The 19622-nt window shown below is 39.8% G+C and overlaps 1 long non-coding RNA gene across 1 annotated transcript; it reads right to left on the minus strand.

Annotated features, from left to right (window-relative positions):
• Positions 1 to 1944: 1944 nt before the first annotated feature.
• LOC311247806 lies at positions 1945 to 9692 on the minus strand. Its single transcript, XR_014620876.1, has 3 exons — positions 9609 to 9692; positions 9223 to 9280; positions 1945 to 2215 (listed from the first exon to the last, which is right to left on the minus strand). It is a non-coding gene; the product is annotated as an uncharacterized lncRNA (long non-coding RNA).
• Positions 9693 to 19622: the final 9930 nt, after the last annotated feature.

Below are 19622 nucleotides of genomic sequence, written 5' to 3' on the forward strand. Positions count from 1 at the left end.
ATAAATGTAAAAAAAAAAAAAATGTTACCGATATCACATTTTACTGCCGATATCGGCCGATAATATCGGACATCCCTAATATTCACCATAGTGACTTACCGTTTTTAATAATACAGTAACCAGGTTACCATCCAGTGACTTACTACTTTATACAGTAACCACCCAAGTGTGTTAAAGTTTGTAGATGGAAATGAGTTTATAGCTACAATCTGGCATGTTTACATATAAATGTTTATTAAATAAATAAATTTAGTTGAATTTACAGATTAGTGTGATTGAGGTCTGCTCCACAAGCAGAACTGGACTGGAATCAAGAGTATTAATTTATATTTACAGCATATATAACCATAATAATTCTATATACCTACTTATACACCTGCATATAACCCATATAACTATGTATGATAGCAGTGTACAGTGGGGGAAATAATTATTGAACACATCAACATTTTGTTCAGTAAATGTATTTCCAATGAGCGTATTCAAGCGAAATTTGCACCAGACTTTTGTATTTGAATAAAAAATTTACACATGGTCCAAAGATGTTTATTAAAACATAACAAACAAACATTATGCCACATCAATGTGGAACGCCCTACCCACAGCTGTAAAGGAATGTGAATCACTACCCACTTTCAAAACCACTCTCAAGGAGAACCTACTGGAGGCGGCAATTCGAAACTGGCCTCTGTAAATGTCCTAATAGTCCAGTCATTATATGAAAAAACCTAGGACAAATTGCAACAGTAGCAAACTCAACTGATTTTGTATCCTCATTATGTCCTTAGTGAGGGAAAAAAACTCCCAAGGAATCCCATCATGGGAAAGTTTTGAAAACGACCTATATATGTTCATATCGATTATAACAGTGGTGAAAATTTTACTTTTAGATATCACTATAAAAACTCACAAGCTGATTACACACACAAAGACAAGAAAAAAAGTCAATCACAACTTCATTGAATTATTCTGTTTACTCATGCAAATCACACATTATCTTATTTGATATGCACCAATTAGCATACACGCTAGAACTAATCAAAACATTTGATAAAGAAATTTTTTTCTTCTTGGAATATTAGTAGATAGGCTCTGTGGAGCTCAGTCCACGAGGATGGGGCTCAAGGGTTTATGTCCGTGGGGATAGGTCCATGGAGATGGGGGTTTTTATAATAGGCGGAAACTACATATTTGTACAGCATGCAAAACACTACATGATTCTTGCACAAAACTACATGGGCTTAACATAAATTTGGTATGTCTGTATAGGGGAGGCTTGTAGGTACCCATGTAACCCATTTCATTAACATATATTGAGGTAGAAGGCCAAGGGACCATTTGAAAAATGGTGATGGCCATATTTCCCTCCCCAAAAAAAATCATCTTAACTTTGAATAATTAGGTATGTAGCCCCCTTTCCAATGAGGTAACATGACATGGTTGGTCTCATTGGAAACCCGAGGTTGTCTAGAATCAAATGGTATCTTTACTTTTGAGCTACCTCAAAATTTGAACGCGTCACAATCTCTGAAAGACAGTGTCGTCAGTGATCCTGCCAGCAATCAAGTACATTGAAAAAAAACACATTTCCCATGATGGGATTCCTTGGGACTTTTTTTCTCTCACTAAAGACATATTGAGGGAGTTTGCTAATGTTGCAATTTGTCCTAGGTTTAGCCTAATTCTGGCCTATAATGACTGGACTATAGGGGTAACAAAACATTGAAAAAAAACACATTTCCCATGATGGGATTCCTTGGGACTTTTTTTCTCTCACTAAAGACATATTGAGGATACAAAATCAGTTGAGTTTGCTAATGTTGCAATTTGTCCTAGGTTTAGCCTAATTCTGGCCTATAATGACTGGACTATAACCCAACCCCCTCCAATGAACAGTTACCCCCCCCCCCCCCCCCGCCCCACCTACTCAACCCCCACCTCCTCCAATGTACAGTTTCTTCCCCCTCAAATGTATATACTCTCCAATGTATATAATGTCATGTGGGGGGCATGTATCGCAGTTCTATGGCCCTCTTCTCCAATTCTGCTTCAACCATTTTTAGTTCCACCATCTTTTCTCTGGCGCTTCCTGAGGGTGTTGGATTTTGTGATGAGCTGGGCCAGGACCAGGACCCAGCCTTCCCGTAGGCGAGGAAGCCGTTATCTCTTGCTTCAACAGACAGAAAGTCCCCAAACTGTTGAGTAATCACATCACCTGAGACAAACAGAAATACATAATTTAGGTGCATCAGTCAGATACTTTTCATATCAAGAAGCACATTTTCATATCAAGAAACACATTTTATGATAATAAAATGTGCTGAAAACCCCCAGCCCTGCACAATGGTGCGGCCCCTGTTGAGGTCCCTGCTGCGATTGAAGATTTATATGACTCATTTAATTTATTAGGACAATGTTGTCTACTAACTTGGCCAGTGAGTCATCTAGTCTTTATATATGTCTATGGAGGAGACAGTGGCAACATTGTGCTCAGTACTCAGTGAATATGCTCATCGCCCCACAGTGCAGCTCAGGCTGTGTGCTGATTTCCCCGGAACATGTCTATGGGCTGGTGGGACAGCAGGCAGAACCAGGACTCGGTCAGAACCAACAGGTCCTCCGTCTGCTGCTCTGGCTTAAACACAGTACGGCACAGTTTACTACAGGCACTTAAGCATTCTTACTCTCACAACAATAATAAATATATTAAATATTAAATTGAATACGAGTTTTCAGACAAATAAGCAGGATTTCACATTTGATTATAGGACCATGTCTTACCCAAGGTACACAACAAACAAACTAGGCTCATATTGTTTAACGCTTCATCTCCCCTTTAAGGCCAAAACATGTAAAAAAAATAATAATAATTTTTTATATCGGCCCAATCTTGATATCGGACCGATACCGATGTGTAAAGAAACGGCCATATCGGCCGATATTATATCAGCGGCCGATATATCTTGCATCACTACATGTGCCCAAAACACTGAGCTCAGGCCTTCTCGTGTCGCTGCGCCCCAAGCCACCACGACACGCACACACACCTGTAGAGACATCAGTTGTGAGATGGACAGGTTCGAAACTCAATTCTAAGAAATAAATCAACAGTTCTGGCTTTCCAGATTAATTTATAGATGAGGGAAAGTCAGTAAGTAAGAAAAATGAGGTGGCAGAAAGATTCAACAGATTCTTTGTTAATGTAAACTGGCAGAGGAGATAACCCCGCCACAAGGGGGAGGTGTTTCTAATTATTTTATATAACGAAACACAAGTACCATCTTCTTGAGAAAAACGGATAAAAATGAAATTATGGATACTGTGAACAAACTCAACTGGAAACCTCATATCAAATATGTCAGGACTAAATTGGCACGGAGTGTTGGTGTTTTATGCAAGATAAGGCACATTCTAAACCAAAAAACACTGTATACACTGTACTGTACACTCTTCCTATGGTATATGACTATATGAGCTACTGTGCGGAGGTGTGGGGTAATACCTACAAAAGCACTCTACAGCCAATATGCACCATGCAAAAAAAGCAATAAGAATAATCAACAATGTAGGATATTATGAACACACTAATAACTTATTTATAAAGCTACAAGCATTGAAATGTATGGATCTAGTGGATTTAAAAACTGCCCTCATTGTATACAAAGCCAGATACAAACTAATCCCAGGCAACATTCAAAAATGGTTCAGAGACAGGGAAGGAGAATATAACTTAAGAGGGAGAGGGAATCTTAAACAACAAATGGTACACACTACGCTGAAAAGCATGTGCATATCGGTGTGTGGAGTGAAGTTGTGGAATAATTTACCTGAATACATCAAACTGAGTAAACATGTAGCACAATTTAAAAAGCAGCTAAAAAAAACACACATTAGAGAAATACAGAAATGAGTAATGAGGATAAACAAAGTTATGTTATATTGTGTTATGTAGTGCTGTACTATATTCACTGCTGTCAAGTGAATCAATTTTATTTGATTTTTCTCTTTTAAATACCGGTATAAGTAAAAGTATATTCTATATTGTAATATACTAAATTAGGGCTGGGCGATATAACGATAACGATAAATATCGCGATATATTTTAATAATCGATATCGAATATCAAAATAAAAAAAAATCGAAAAATCTTTTTTTTCCTTTTTTACCTGCAACAGGGCAGTTTTAAAACCAGAGACAGTGGACAGACTTGTCTTTCTTGCCTGCAACTTAAAGTAATGGCTTTGCTTGTCCAAATGACAATACTGACCAAATTCAGATTTATTTCTCTCTTGTCCATTTATTTTGTTTGCTTTCTAATTTAAAATACATTTTGAAACCATCTGTACACAGTAGGCTATGTGTGCTAGCAGAACTAGACTCCAGTCACGAGTCACAGTGCGGTGGTTTGTCCACCAAAAAAGCGCCAAAAGATCGAAAATAAACTAGCAGAGCCAGAACAGTTCAACTCCTCTGGAGCCACAGCCAGCAGAGAAGCCGGTTTACTTTAGCTTTTAAACCAGCTGCAGCCTGAGAACTGGAGTGTGAGGGTATGTAACACTGAAGATGGCGGCAATGACAAAGAATTTCTGCAAAATAAACAAACATCTGTTGTTAAAAAAAAAAAAAAAAAGGGGTTTTTTTTTTTATACTTATAACAATTCGATAATTATCGATATCGAGAAATAAAATAAAATTATCATATCGTTATCGCGATATGATTTTTTTCCATATCGCCCAGCCCTATACTAAATTATGTTATATCTAGTCAAATTAATGGAAGAACAAACATAAATGTAAGGGGGTAGGGATCAATAAGCTTAGCTTCCCTCTACTCCTTTTTTGGACATGTCTGCTAACCAAACACATTGCTCTTGACCTTTTGTTTATAATTCCATGTAATAAAAACGGAGCTCAACGCATGCATTTTGTAGATCATTGGCTAAATGATTATCCAGTTTGACTATCGTCTACTACGAGCCACCGTACCTGTAGTACTACTGCTTACAAACTGCCTCGCTACTGTGAACCTGCTCTTGTCGTCACGTCACAACTAGATGTTAAATAAACTAGTCTAGATGGAAATAGGGGTCCACGCGCACCCCCCGGAACTTTTTATGCCACCTGATTTTTCTTAATCCTTAAAGTGTCTACTTTCAGAATCTGCCAGGTGCCAAGCTGAAATAATGTCCGAAAGGCTCCATTTTTAACCCTTTATTGCACCTAACCCAAAACCGAAACATTAAAATGTGATGTAGCAAGAGGCATAACCTTTGAAGTAAACAACATGGAGACAAATTAATACATTTGTCCATACAATTCTGACCGTAGGAATTCAATGGGATGGTTATTTTTGACATGACAACATTTTGACTGTATTTCTGGACAAAAAATACAATACAATACGCATAGAGTGAATATTTGGTGACAATAATTTTTTTTTTCAATCCTCCAAGTGTTTATTTTGAGATTATATTGGGTACCAAGCTGAAATAATGTCTCAAAGGCTAGTTTGAACCCTTTATAGCACCTAACCCAAATTTTTTAAAATGAAAATATAATGTAGAAGAGGCATAACTTTTGAGGTAGACGACTTACAGAGCGAAAATACATTTTCCCACACAATTTTGATCCTAGGAATTCAAGGGGATGGTTATTGTTGACATTTGACAACATTTTGACTGTATTTCTGGACAAAAACAGCAAGAAATGACCAAACGTGTGTATGACCAACTACCTTTTCATTTTTTAAAGCACATAGTGAATATTCTAGAGTTGAACCTTATATACAGCTCAAGCATTACTGTAGATGAAGCAGTTAAATGTGCGTACAAACTTGGAACATCTGATTAACTACAAGAAGCAGCACTCACCCTCAATTCTCACATTATAAAGGCATTCAAAGAGTCAAAGGAGCTACCATGGCCCCCAACTGCACACAAGCTGGATGCTGTGAAAATGGATGAACTGCTCCCAGAGCATCTTGTACCATTTCTGAGCTCAGTGGTGACTGGGACACTTGATGAAGAAAAGTGTGAGAAGACGCAGAGGCTGGTCTATTCGATTACACAAGATGTGTGTCGAGTAGGGCTGCACGATTAATCGATTTTTTATCGAAATCGCAATTTGTAATGATGCAATTATCAAATCGCCTGCAATTAAAAAAAAATTAAATAAATAAGATTTTAACCAGGAAGTCCCATTGAGAGACAAGATCTCCTTTGCAAGGGAGACCTGGCCAAGATGACAGCAATAACATTTGCAATACATCACACAGCAATAAAAATTTGCGATACATCACACAAGAACATAATAAATGTGCATGTATACAATATACAATACATCACATGTAAACACAAAAACAAAGCAGAATAGTCTACATGATAGTAAAAGTGTATAATACAGGGTAATACAGTAATTTTGCAGTTGGGACCCGACTACAGAAAGCAGCAACATTCTTCTTGTAGGAAGTTATGTAATACAGATTTAAATTCACCAAGAGAGACTGGGGTGTAAGTGGATAATGGTCCTGTAGCCCATTCCATGCCCAAGGTGCGAAGCTTGAGAAAGCTGTTCCTAGCTAACCCTGCTCAAGTCAGAGAAAACATCTGAGCCGAGTAAGGAAAGGGTGGGGGGGGGGGGGTGGGGGCATCTCTCTCTACTGGTTCAATTAATGTAGAAAAACGTTGCACTATAAAAACGAACTGGATAGTTGATAATAAACATTTAACTTCATTAGCTGAAGTATTCTAAAATAATTTAAGCAATTCTCCTTTTCTGTGTGTGTGTGCACGTGTCTCATATCTCATTTGATAGTATTTACTGAGGATTGCCAGATAATGTTGATATTTAAACACAAAAAAAATTATAATACAAAATATACATGATCATGCAACATAAAAAAAATTGTTGTAGGAACAGTTTGGGAGAGGGAGGTAAGGGGTTTTAGATTGTGTGTTGTGAAGTTTACTTCAGAGAGGGAGAGTAAAGTACAGGGAAAAAAAGGTACCGTTGGGTACCGTACCGGTATCGATTCCCAGGTAAAAAGAAAAATGTTCAGACTCTGTGTCCCGAACAGACCCACCGCGTAGGCCAGATGCAAGCCGCATTTTACAATAAACCTCTGTGGGGCTGCTTAAAAAAAATTATAATCGCAATCGCAATATCTGTCCGAAAAATCGCAATTAGATTATTTCCCAAAATCGTGCAGCCCTAGTGTCGAGCAGCAACTAACAGCAAGTGAAGTGAAACTCCAAAAGCACATCCTCCTGTGTGCCACACTTCGGCACCTCTATCGAAGCAAACAGGTGAGTGATCAACTAACTTATTGCTTATGAGGTCCTACATTGTCATTGCTCAACTATGCTTCATACAGGTATTTGATATTGATACAAAAAAACATTTGTTTATCTTATTCTTTACAGCTCACAACCATCCTTTCACGACTAGGACACTCGGAGACATACGACTTCAGTATGGAACTTGAGACAGCCATGGCCAATGCTTTTGATGAGATGTCCACAAACATGACCCCTGAAATCACCACTGGCGAGGGAAACACTGTTTTTCACAGCGAGTGGGACAACCTGAACAGAATCACCACCAACGTTCATGGTTCAAATGTGGTAAACAGCGCCGGGGGAATCATGATTCAAGAAGTGAAGGAGAGCCATGTGAGCACCAAGAAAAGGACCCTTCCTCTCTATGACAGGTCATCCAAGATGAGAAGCCTTAAGATCACGCCTCCCGAGACGCTGCCAGAGCTGGCATTCAAAAGAGTTGGCCCCAAATTCCCCAAGAATGCCAACTTTACCCCTGCTGCTGAGGAATTACTGGGCCCCGACTACTGTAGCACACTGCTGGGATTCTACGACTTTACTGGGGAGGATCAGCGCTTTTAAAGGCAAATGCAAGGTGAATCCCCTGAAGAAGCTGGAAAAGACTCGTAAACTCCACAAAGCTTTCAGGCAGCTTGGTGCAGACTGGATGGTCACTGATGAGCTTCAAGAGGAGATGGAGAGCTTCACATGCATTATGTATGGCCAAGCACGGATGACATCAGTTGACACAGTACGGGTGAAAATGATGAGAAAGATGGTCGGCGCTGACAAAGTCCTGGACTCCAAGTCAAAAGTAGACCTGGAACGCCTGCCAAGGTCCGTCTCATTCCACATGTCCAGCGAGCCTTCTATAAGAGAGCAGACAAGGCAATAATCAAGAGCCCAAAACCACATGATCCAGGCATGGGCTGGGAGAAGACAGGAGAAGAGGAGGTGTTGGAACCGGTCTGGGCAATTGGACCCATCATCCCTCCTTCTCTTGTTGAGGTACTGGCTCAGAGAGCAGAGTCAGAAGAGCATGCAGCCCTTGACAAGGTGACCGATTACGCCAACAATAACTTTGTCTGTGGGTAAAGTGGATGGAGAGTACGAGCATGAGGATGAAGAGCTGGAGATGGAAGAAATTGAATTAGAAGATCTCTTCAGTGACGATGAGGATGAGTAGTTTAGGTCAGCAAGTTGGTAGTGACATGAAAAGGTAAATGTATTGGTTGTCTACTTCAAAAGTTATGACTCTTCTACATTATATTTTCATTTTTAGATTTTTGGGTTAGGTGCTATAAAGGGTTAAAACTAGCCTTTGGGACATTATTTGAGCTTGGTACCCAATATAATTTCCAAATAAACAGTTGGAGGATTGAAAAAAAAACTGATTGTCAATATATTCACTATGCGTTTGAAAAATAAAAATGTAGTTGGTTAGACACGCATTTCTTGCATTTGTTTGCTGTTTTTGTCCAGAAATACAGTCAAAATGTTGTAAAATGTCAAAAAAATAACCATTCCATTGAATTCCTAGGGTCAGAATTGTATGGGAAAATGCATTCATTTGTCTCTGTATGTTGTTTACTTCAAAGATTATGCCTCTTGAGTCTTGCTACATCAAATTTTAATGTTTCGGTTTTGTGTTAGGTGCAATAAACGGTTAAAAATTGAGCCTTTCGGACATTATTTCAGCTTGGCACCTGGCAGACTCTGAAAGTAGACACTTTAAGGATTAAGAAAAATCAGGTGGCATAAACATTTCCGGGGGGTGCGCGTGGACCCCTATTTCCATCTAGACTAAACCCACGGTTTGATAAACCCAAGTGTGTTCATTGACCCACACGCAACTGAGGTACATATTAACAGTTTACACATTTGATGGTAGAAATCAGTTTGTTACCCTCATACCAAGATGGCGGCGGTCTCGTGACGTCAGAGTGTCTTCGATTTCAAATAAACTTGAGTAAAAGATAAAAGCATAGCAGATAGACAGTGAGATTTGAGATAGATAGATAGGAGGACACAATGTATTAATGTAACAGCTAATACAATTTAAACTTTGCAAACTCCCATACATGTAACGTTATTATGATAGATAAGCTGTAGCTGTAGCAGAAAACACGAGACTGAGTCGAGTCACCTAAATCGAAATGTTGAAACAGTGCCAAGCCAACACGAACTCAAAAACACTTTAACCTATTGGTAAACAAACGTATTGTTGAAAATATACACTATGACTGCTGTTGTGACATGTTTAAGATCGTATTGACTAGTTTACACACTCACCTTCAAAGTTTCAAACCGCGGCGCTAACGTTAACTTGTTGATCTTAGCTCTGTAAATCGGGATCTTCTTCTCTGCTCCTATTTCCTAAATGTTGTAACAGCGCCACCACAAACTCGCAACAGCGCCACTTGTGGCCAAAAATATGACGATAGACAGACAATTGTTAAGCTGCATACAGTTGAGCGGTGATAGAATGTGATTGGACAAATGGGATTTAGGGGAGGGGGACGTGACGCAATTCATTAGTCTTTGGGGGAGGGGTGCTTTTAGAAGTGTCTGTCTTTTAGAATTCACAGTTCAAGTGACTACAAACTTTGATTGATTGATTGAACATTTTATTAACAGATTGCAGAATGGGTACAGTACAGTACAGCTCAATACACAATTGTTAAGGGGATGCAGACCAGAGAAAGACGTTTGTCTTGTTTCCATCAGGGTCCCCCATTTTCAATTCATATAGACATTTATGACATACACAACATACATGACATTTATGGCATAGGGACATATAGGTATTTAGTACTGATACATTTGTGACATAAACGGTATTCAAATATACAGTACTGTTACCCCTAGATCCTGACAGAGTATATATGATGGGGAGGGGACTGTACATTAGGAGGGGGTGGGTGGGTGGGAGAGAAATACATACGGCGGGGAGGGAATATATACATGCGGTGGGGAGGAGACTGTCTATTAGGAGGTAGTGGGGGTTTTGGGCATTTACGGATTTTGCCTAGTTCCGTGCTGAGGGTTTTTTCAACCTGCAACTTGTTCTTGTCAGAGACCAGCAGGGCTGAGTCGTCCGCAAAAAGGAACAAGTTGCAGTCACAAGCTGACGACATGTCATTTGCATAAATTAGGAACAGTAGCAGACCTAGTATGCTTCCTTGTGGAACACCACAGCTTACTGTGAGGGGGGGGGGGGGTAGGGTACCGTTTACCTCCACCATCTGCTCTCTCCCCTCCAGTTAGGATTGCATCCAGCTCACTGATAGACTATCAAAACCAATTGCTTTTAGCTTGTCAATCAGAATGGTGTGATTGACAGTGTCGAAGGCCTTTTGTAGGTCCAGCATGACCATGCCGCAGTATTTGCCCGCGTCCACCTCTTGCTTGATGTGGTCGTTCAAATAGAGAAGGCATGTGTCAGTGGAGTGGGATGTTCTGAAGCCAGATTGGAATTCGTAGATTAGATTTTTATCCGCGAGGTACTTTTCGACCTGTTCGTATACTATTTTTTCCATGACTTTCGAGATGGATGTAAGGATAGAAACAGGGCGGTAGTTGCCTGGGTCTAATTTGCTGCCCTTTTTGTGCAGGGGTGTTACTCTCGCAATTTTGAAGTCCTTGGGGACGTGTCCCTGTTTTATGGAGAGGGTTATTATGTGTGTGATGACTGGGGTGATGGCGGCTGCTGAGTCTCTGAGGAATTTGGAGGGGATGTTGTCATGGCCAGTGGCCTTGTTCGGTTGGAGGGCGCTCAGTTTTTTGAGTACCTCATCTGTATAGTTACCATTTCCAGTTTGAAATCGTCTTTGTGGACGCCTAGGTTCTTGTAGTATGCTACTATGTGTTCTACCCCATACTGCCCTGAGTGGGAGGGTAGTTTGTTTATCAGTGTTGTGGCTATGTTTGTGAAGAAAGTGTTTAAGTAATTGGCTACATCCAGTTTGTCTGTGATGAGCGTGTTGTCCGTCTTTATGTTTATGTTTGAGAACCTGATTTTAAGTTTTTTACTGCAGCCTAGTTGATTATTGAGTAATTTAAAAAGTTCATGTGGTTTATTTTTGTTTTCCTCAGTTTTGTCATTGATGATTTTTTTTTGCAGTTTTTATCATGGAGTTTACGTCATTTCTTAGTCTGTTTCTTTCTAGTTTGAGTTCAGTCACATGGGCTTGGAGTTCACTGCTTGTGCTTTTGGTAAGCTTTGACTGACTTTTACTTTTACGGTCAGTATTTCAGTGTGCATCCACGGCTCAGCGCAATTTTTTACCCTGGTGGTTCTTAGGGGGGCCATGTTGTTTAGTATTGTTGAGAATTTGGTTTTGAAGCCAAGCCATGTTTCTTCAACCAGTGTACCATTGAGCTCATCTGACCAGTCCAGGCTCTCCAGTTCAAGGTTAAAGGCCTCGCTAGAGTAGGTTTTGAGGTCTCTAGATGTGACTGTTTTGTGACAGCCAGCCTTTTGTTTTAGCTTTTTGCGGGTACAGAATATCATGGCGTTCTATCGCCATGCTCTAAGACAAACTCTAACCGAAAACCAACTTCGAAAGAGTGCCTAAGCAGCAAAAAAAAAAAAGTGACTGATAGTGCCATCTAGTGGTAAGGTAAAAGTACTGTATTACAACACTCTCACTTAATTTTACAATGGCATTCAAGTCCCTTTAAATAATATTACAACACTCCCACTTAATTTTACAATGGCATTAAGTGCCTTTAAATAATATTACAGCGCCATGCTCTCCTTCATAAAAAGAAACGTCAAGAAAAAATATATTTTAAACAGCAAAAAAAAAATACTTTTTACAATGCTTTTACTGGAACTCTTTTTCACATTATTTCAGACTTGCTTTGACTAGGCAGCGTTCGGCGTTCACCTGTCAAGCACAAATAACCACTCTATTTTACATGTGAATTACCAAAGTGCCACTTAACCCTTTCACTGCCACACGACAGAAGGTTAACCCAAATTAAACAATTACATTTTTTTTGTATATATATATTGAACAATTAACAATATTCCTGTGAATGCATGAGTACACTGAATGAATACTGAGAGTATTACTGGCATAATAGATCATGTAAATAGAATTCTTACAATTTCTGGATTAATAAACCATCCTCTGACAAGCATGTTCTTGAATAATTTGTGTGTTTTTGAAACTCAATGCCTCTTATCACCTCTGTGGGGGGTGAGTGGGCTAATAATTCACAAATTATATTGTGGTGCAGGTATTCTAGCTAAACAAAACAGTGATAATGACACTTTTGAATGGTGTGAATTTAGTCATTGTTAGTATAAATAAGAATAATCAATTTTGTAATGTTGGGCAATAAGGCATAACAATAGAGCCTCTTGATTGATTGATTGATTGAAAAGTTTATTAACAGATTGCAGAATGGGTACAGTACAGTACAGCTCAATACATACAATTGTTAAGGGGTTGCAGACCAGAGAAAGACTTTCGTCTTGTTTACATCAGGGTTCCCCATTTTCAATTCATCATAACATATATGACATACAGATAGACAGTACATCTATACATTTATGACATATCAGATTTGCAAATACAGTACTGTTTGTGATACAAAAGTGTCCAGAAAAAGAGTGTATTTGACGTAGAAACTACATTGGAGGAGGTTGGGTGGGGGCTGTACATTGGAGGTGGGGGGGGGACACACATTGTACACTGTACATTGGAATACTGACAAAGCCATACTTGGTCATTTATTGTACAACTGGGTTAGGACATTTGTAGGGGCCAGTTTCAAATTGCAGTCTCCCGTAGGTGTTTTTTGAGAGTGTTATTGAAAGTGGGTAGTGATTCACATTCCTTTACAGCTTTGGGTAGGGCGTTCCACATTGATGTGGCATAATTGCTAAACGTGTTTAGTCCCTTGTTTGAGCCGAATCTGGGTTTTACATGATTTGTGGAGCTCCCTCTGGTGTTGTGATCATGGTATTCACTGACCTTTGGGAAGTATTTTGACATGTACAGAGATACATGAGAGATATTTAGAGAAAGTAGATAGATTTTGGGGGGGAATTGTTAATTCTACTTAAACTTAATGCAACATCTATAATAGTAAATATCATTCAGAAAACAATATGTTGGGTAGGAGTGGGTGGGGGGTTGGGTAGGAGGGGTGGGTGGGGGACACTGTACAACTGTACAAACAACACTGTACATTGGATTATGAATGAATGTGGACTGTTCCATCAGAGGGGGGAGCTTCGATGGTCATGTAAGTGGCTACAGACCGCTGCACTTAAATATAAACATTAGTCTACCTGGAGACTCAATGAGGTAATTGTAGATGTCGCCATAAGACGCGTCTGGCCATTTAGTGGGATCATTTTTTCATTATCCTGTTCGGCTGAAAGGACATTGGCCACCGAAGCTCCCCCCTCTGATAGAACAGTCCACATTCATTCGAGCGTCATCTCGCGTCGTCCAGACTCCATGGGCACTCTGCGCATGTCCATGCGGAATAGGTGCTTTAAAATGGGCTTTTTCTCTGCCGATTTAGTTCTGATCGATTAGTTATGGGTCACGCCGTGTTCAGGAGAGCGAGGCGCATAAACGTCTATTCGATCATGTCTCTAGCACCCCCACAGCCGTATCGGCAACCACTTACATCACGGCTCTCGTCCACATTCATTCATATGCTCCCCCCGCAATCTCCTCCCCGATTTCAATGTAACGCGGAAGTGTAGTGGTCTTCGTTAAACACTAAAACTACGATACCCAGAGCTCATCGCACAAACCGGAAGCGAATATACGTCATCTTTCCTCGCCACGTCCTTTAACTATTCCTCACCGGCAACTTATCCAATTTAAAAGAAAATTAAAACATCTTTTCAAAATCTTTCTTCACATCTAGATTTGTAAATTCCACATAACCTTAGATGTTGTTCTTTAAACATTACGTAGGCCCCTTACCCGCTCGCGAATTGAACGCCACCCCATACGTTAGGCTAAAACCAAAGATTTTCGTCCATCAGCCCGTTTTAAACAGCGTAAATACGACATTTCTCTCCGTTCTTAAAGCAATCAACATATATACGCCAACTCCTGCACACCTTAGCTAGTAGCCCTGCGTTTTTAACAACAATCCGACGGTCGCAACATATTTTAAAACGCATAATATTAGCTAAAACCAAAGATTTTCGTCCATCAGCCCGTTTTAAACAGCGTAAATACGACATTTCTCTCCGTTTTAAAGCAATCAACTTATATACGCCAACTCCCGCACACCTTAGCTAGTATCCCTCCGTTTTTAACAACAATCCAAGGTCGCAACATATTTTAAAACACATAATTTGTTGAGCTGGGGACTATAAACAGAACCAGGGTGCATGGAAAGGGCTGTAGCGTATTTCTGTATGCCTAGCCCTGCCCCCAGACTTCAGAATGACCCAATCAAATGTGCCCTATCATTGAAATGCAAATACCAGCAGCTACGTCATGTACCACGCCCCTAGACGTCCGCCCCCAGACGTTGCTACTCATCCCAGCTAGTTCATTCGCAGGTTGCGAATGAACTAGCTGGGTACCCAACTAGCTCATTCGCAAAATGATCCTTGCGAATGAACTAGCTGGGTACCCAGCTAGCTAGGTCATCTTTGCGAATGAACTAGCTGGGTACCCAACTAGCTCATTCGCAAAATGATCCTTGCGAATGAACTAGCTGGGTACCCAGCTAGCTAGGTCATCTTTGCGAATGAACTAGTTGGGTACCCAGCTAGTTCATTCGCAAAATGATCCTTGCGAATGAACTAGCTGGGTACCCAGCTAGCTAGGTCATCTTTGCGAATGAACTAGTTGGGTACCCAGCTAGTTCATTCGCAAAATGGTCCTTGCGAATGAGCTAGCTGGGTACCCAGCTAGCTAATGTGTCAGCTAGCTGGGTACCCAGCTAGCTCATTCGCAAGGACCATTTTGCGAATGAGCTAGCTACTAGCTGAGGCAAAATTGGGTGTAAAGCCTATGGGACAAAGCCGGCTAGTTAACTAGCTAAGACACGTGCTACCTAGCTAGCTGGGTACCCAGCTAGCTGACACATTTGCAACCTAGGTAGTGAGCTAGCTCATTCGCAAATTTGTCTTTGCGAATGAGCTAGCTAGGTACCCAGCTAGCTAGGTCATCTTTGCGAATGAGCTAGTTGGGTACCCAACTAGCTCATTCGCAAAATGATCCTTGCGAATGAACTAGCTGGGTACCCAGCTAGCTAGGTCATCTTTGCGAATGAACTAGTTGGGTACCCAGCTAGTTCATTCGCAAAATGATCCTTGCGAATGAACTAGCTAGGTACCCAGCTAGTTCATTCGCAAAGACACATTAGCTAGCTGGGTACCCAGCTAGCTAGGTCATCTTTGCGAATGAGCTAGTTGGGTACCCAGCTAGTTCATTCGCAACCTGCGAATGAACTAGCTGAGATGAGTAGCAACGTCTGGGGGCGGACGTCTAGGGGCGTGGTACATGACGCAGATGCTGGTATTTGCATTTCAATGACAGGGCACATTTGATTGGGTCATTCTGAAGTCTGGGGGCAGGGCTAGGCATACAGAAATACGCTACAGCCCTTTCCGTGCACCCTGGATCTGTTTATAGTCCCCAGCTCAACAAATTATGTGTTTTAAAATATGTTGCGACCTTGGATTGTTGTTAAAAACGGAGGGATACAAGCTAAGGTGTGGGGGAGTTGGCGTATATAAGTTGATTGCTTTAAGAACGGAGAGAAATGTCGTATTTACGCTGTTTAAAACGGGCTGATGGACGAAAATCTTTGGTTTTAGCTAATATTATGTGTTTTAAAATATGTTGCGACCGTCGGATTGTTGTTAAAAACGCAGGGATACTAGCTAAGGTGTGGGGGAGTTGGCGTATATAAGTTGATTGCTTTAAGAACGGAGAGAAATGTCGTATTTACGCTGTTTAAAACGGGCTGATGGACGAAAATCTTTGGTTTTAGCCTAACGTATGGGTGGCGTTCAATTCGCGAGCGGGTAAGGGGCCTACGTAATGTTTAAAGAACAACATCTAAGGTTATGTGGAATTTACAAATCTAGATGTGAAGAAAGATTTTGAAAAGATGTTTTAATTTTCTTTTAAATTAGATAAGTTGCCGGTGAGGAATAGTTAAGGGACGTGGCGAGGAAAGATGACGTATATTCGCTTCCGGTTTGCGCGATGAGTTACTGTATAAACGGTTTCCATATTATAGTCCCTTTGCAGGTTGATGTGAACACAACATGCAATACAAAGATAATAAACGTACATACTAATTGTGTAGTAGTTAGTTATTATTATTGTATTAATATTCTACAGTATCGGCAGATCGCTGCCATCTCAAATGAATCTTCTGTACATCCCTGCAACAAGAAAGCCATTGAGAATATAATATATAGTGGGTAATTCTGAAGTCTGGGGGCAGGGCTAGGTAGGCATACAGAAATACGGATACACCGGTTCTGTTTATAGTCCCCAGCTAAACAAACTATGTGTTTTAAAATATGTTGCGACCGTCGGATTGTTGTTAAAAACGGAGGGATACTAGCTAAGGTGTGGGGGAGTTGGCGTATATAAGTTGATTGCTTTAAGAACGGAGAGAAATGTCGTATTTACGCTGTTTAAAACGGGCTGATGGACGAAAATCCTTGGTTTTAGCCTAACGTATGGGGTGGCATTCAATTCGCGAGCGGGTAAGGGGCCTACGTAATGTTTAAAGAACAACATCTAAGGTTATGTGGAATTTACAAATCTAGATGTGAAGAAAGATTTTGAAAAGATGTTTTAATTTTCTTTTAAATTAGATAAGTTGCCGGTGAGGAATAGTTAAAGGACGTGGCGAGGAAAGTTGACGTATGTTCGCTTCCGGTTTGCGCAATGAGCTCTGGGTATCGTAGTTTTAGTGTTTAATAATAATAACTAACTACTACACAATTAGTATGTACGTTTATTATCTTTGTATTGCATGTTCTTTGCATGTTGTGTTCACATCAACCTGCAAAGGGACTAGATGGAAACCGTTTATACAGTAACTCATCGCGCAAACCGGAAGCGAACATACGTCACGGCCGTGGTTCAAGTTTGCAGTTCCTTTCAAATATAGTTGTGTCTCAAGATTCAACGTTACAGTAGTAGAGTAGAGAAATGTTAGAATGTAATAGGACATGTATGGCAATCTGTCTGACAAGGATATGCGAGATTTGTTGATAGAAAACGGAGAATTGAAAATGATTTGAGAGAATATACTGTATTAATCCCCAAAGGGGGAAATTGATTGCCACCAGACGTATGTAACATAAAACACAAACAAAAAAAATATTATAATAGAATACGGCAAAGTGCTTCCAGACAACACATATGGATTAAATAAATTAAATAACACAGTATATATATTCTCAATGGCTTTCTTGCAGGGATGTACAGAAGATTCATTTGAGATGGCAGCGATCTGCCGATACTGTAGAATATTAATACAATAATAATAACTACTACACAATTAGTATGTATGTTTATTATCTTTGTATTGCATGTTCTTTGCATGTTGTGTTCACATCAACCTGCAAAGGGACTAGATTTGTATTACTGTATCTCTATCTCTTTGTATTTAAATGTTCTTATAATTTTTTTATGCTTGCTTATGCCTGTATGTTCTACTGTTGTGAAGCACTTTGAACTGCAACCTCTGTATGAAAAGTGCTATACAAATAAAATTATTATTATCCCATCACTGTCAATGGATGTCTTATTCTTTGACTTTGATACAATGGATATGATTTCTGCTTCACTGACATTTCCCAAAAACATAGACTGCAGTACTTTACTATCTCCTCTCCATCCTTCCTGTAATGGTTCATCGTGTTTTTGAATGGCATCTGCCAGATTTGGCCCCACATTCACAAAAAAATTGTTGAATTCATTAACCACCTCATTCATGTTTTTTATAGTCTTACTATTACTAATGAAATGGCTAGGCATTTTTATGGACGCTGATTTATTTCCCATTACCTTATTTATTATTTTTATTTCCGCCTAACAATCTATTGTAATAATCTTTCTTGGCCCATCTCATAATGAATACTAACTTATTCTTATACACTTTGTATTTAGTTTCAGCAGCCTTTTTTCTACATTTGATCAAATCTCTATAGTTTGTTTTTCTTTTTACATGCATTCTCTAACCACTTTGTTATCCATGGTTTTATATTGTCATTACTTTTTTGTTTATGTTGAACCATTGGGCAGTGCCTATCGTAAAGTGTCCGATAGATATTCAAAAAAGTATTGTAAGCAGCATTGACGTCTTCTACATAGACCCCCCTTGAAATGTATTAACGAAAATGTGTTATCTAATACTATACATTCACTAAATTGTTACTCCGTATAATAATTACAATTGGCTTCAATGGAATTAAACACGTCTTTCTGGGTCGATATCGCATTCAAAGTCTTGTATTTTATCGCCACATAAATATTCGTCTGTTGATTCTGTCATATTTCATGGAATATATATATATTCAACTGCTTTGCATTTCAAGTCACCGTCGACAAACACAGCTGCAGGTAGGATTGCATCCAGCTCACTCAATCAGAATGGAGTGATTGACAGTGTCGAAGGCCTTTTGTAGGTCCAGCATGACCATGCCGCAGTATTTGCCTGCGTCCACCTCTTGTTTGATGTGGTCGTTCAAATAGAGCAGGTGAATTGATGATGAATGAATGAAAATGGGGGACCCTGATGTAAACAAGACGAAAGTCTTTCTCTGGTCTGCATCCCCTTAACAATTGTATGTATTGAGCTGTACTGTACCCATTCTGCAATCTGTTAATAAACTTTTCAATCAATCAATGTGTCAGTGGAGTGGGATGTTCTGAAGCCAGATTGGAATTCGTAGATTAGATTTTTTTCCGCTAGGTACTTTTCGACCTGTTCGTAGACTATTTTTTCCATGACTTTCGAGATGGAGATAAGAATAGAAACAGGGCGGTAGTTGCAATGCAACATGACCGAATGATTGATTGAAAACTGTATTAACAGATTGCAGAATGGGTACAGTACAGTACAGCTCAATACACACAATTGTTAAGGGGATGCAGACCAGAGAAAGGCTTTCGTCTTGTTTACATCAGGGTCCCCCATTTTCAATTCATCAGGACATATATGACATACATGACACACAGATAGACAGTACTGCTACATCTAGACATTTATGACATACCAGATTTACCAGATTTGCAAATACAGTACCGTTTGTGATACAAAAATAGTCCAGAAAAGAGA

The sequence above is a fragment of the Notolepis coatsorum genome (assembly GCF_963971535.1).
Source record: "Notolepis coatsorum genome assembly, contig: SCAFFOLD_1144, whole genome shotgun sequence".
Lineage (NCBI taxonomy): Eukaryota > Metazoa > Chordata > Actinopteri > Aulopiformes > Paralepididae > Notolepis > Notolepis coatsorum.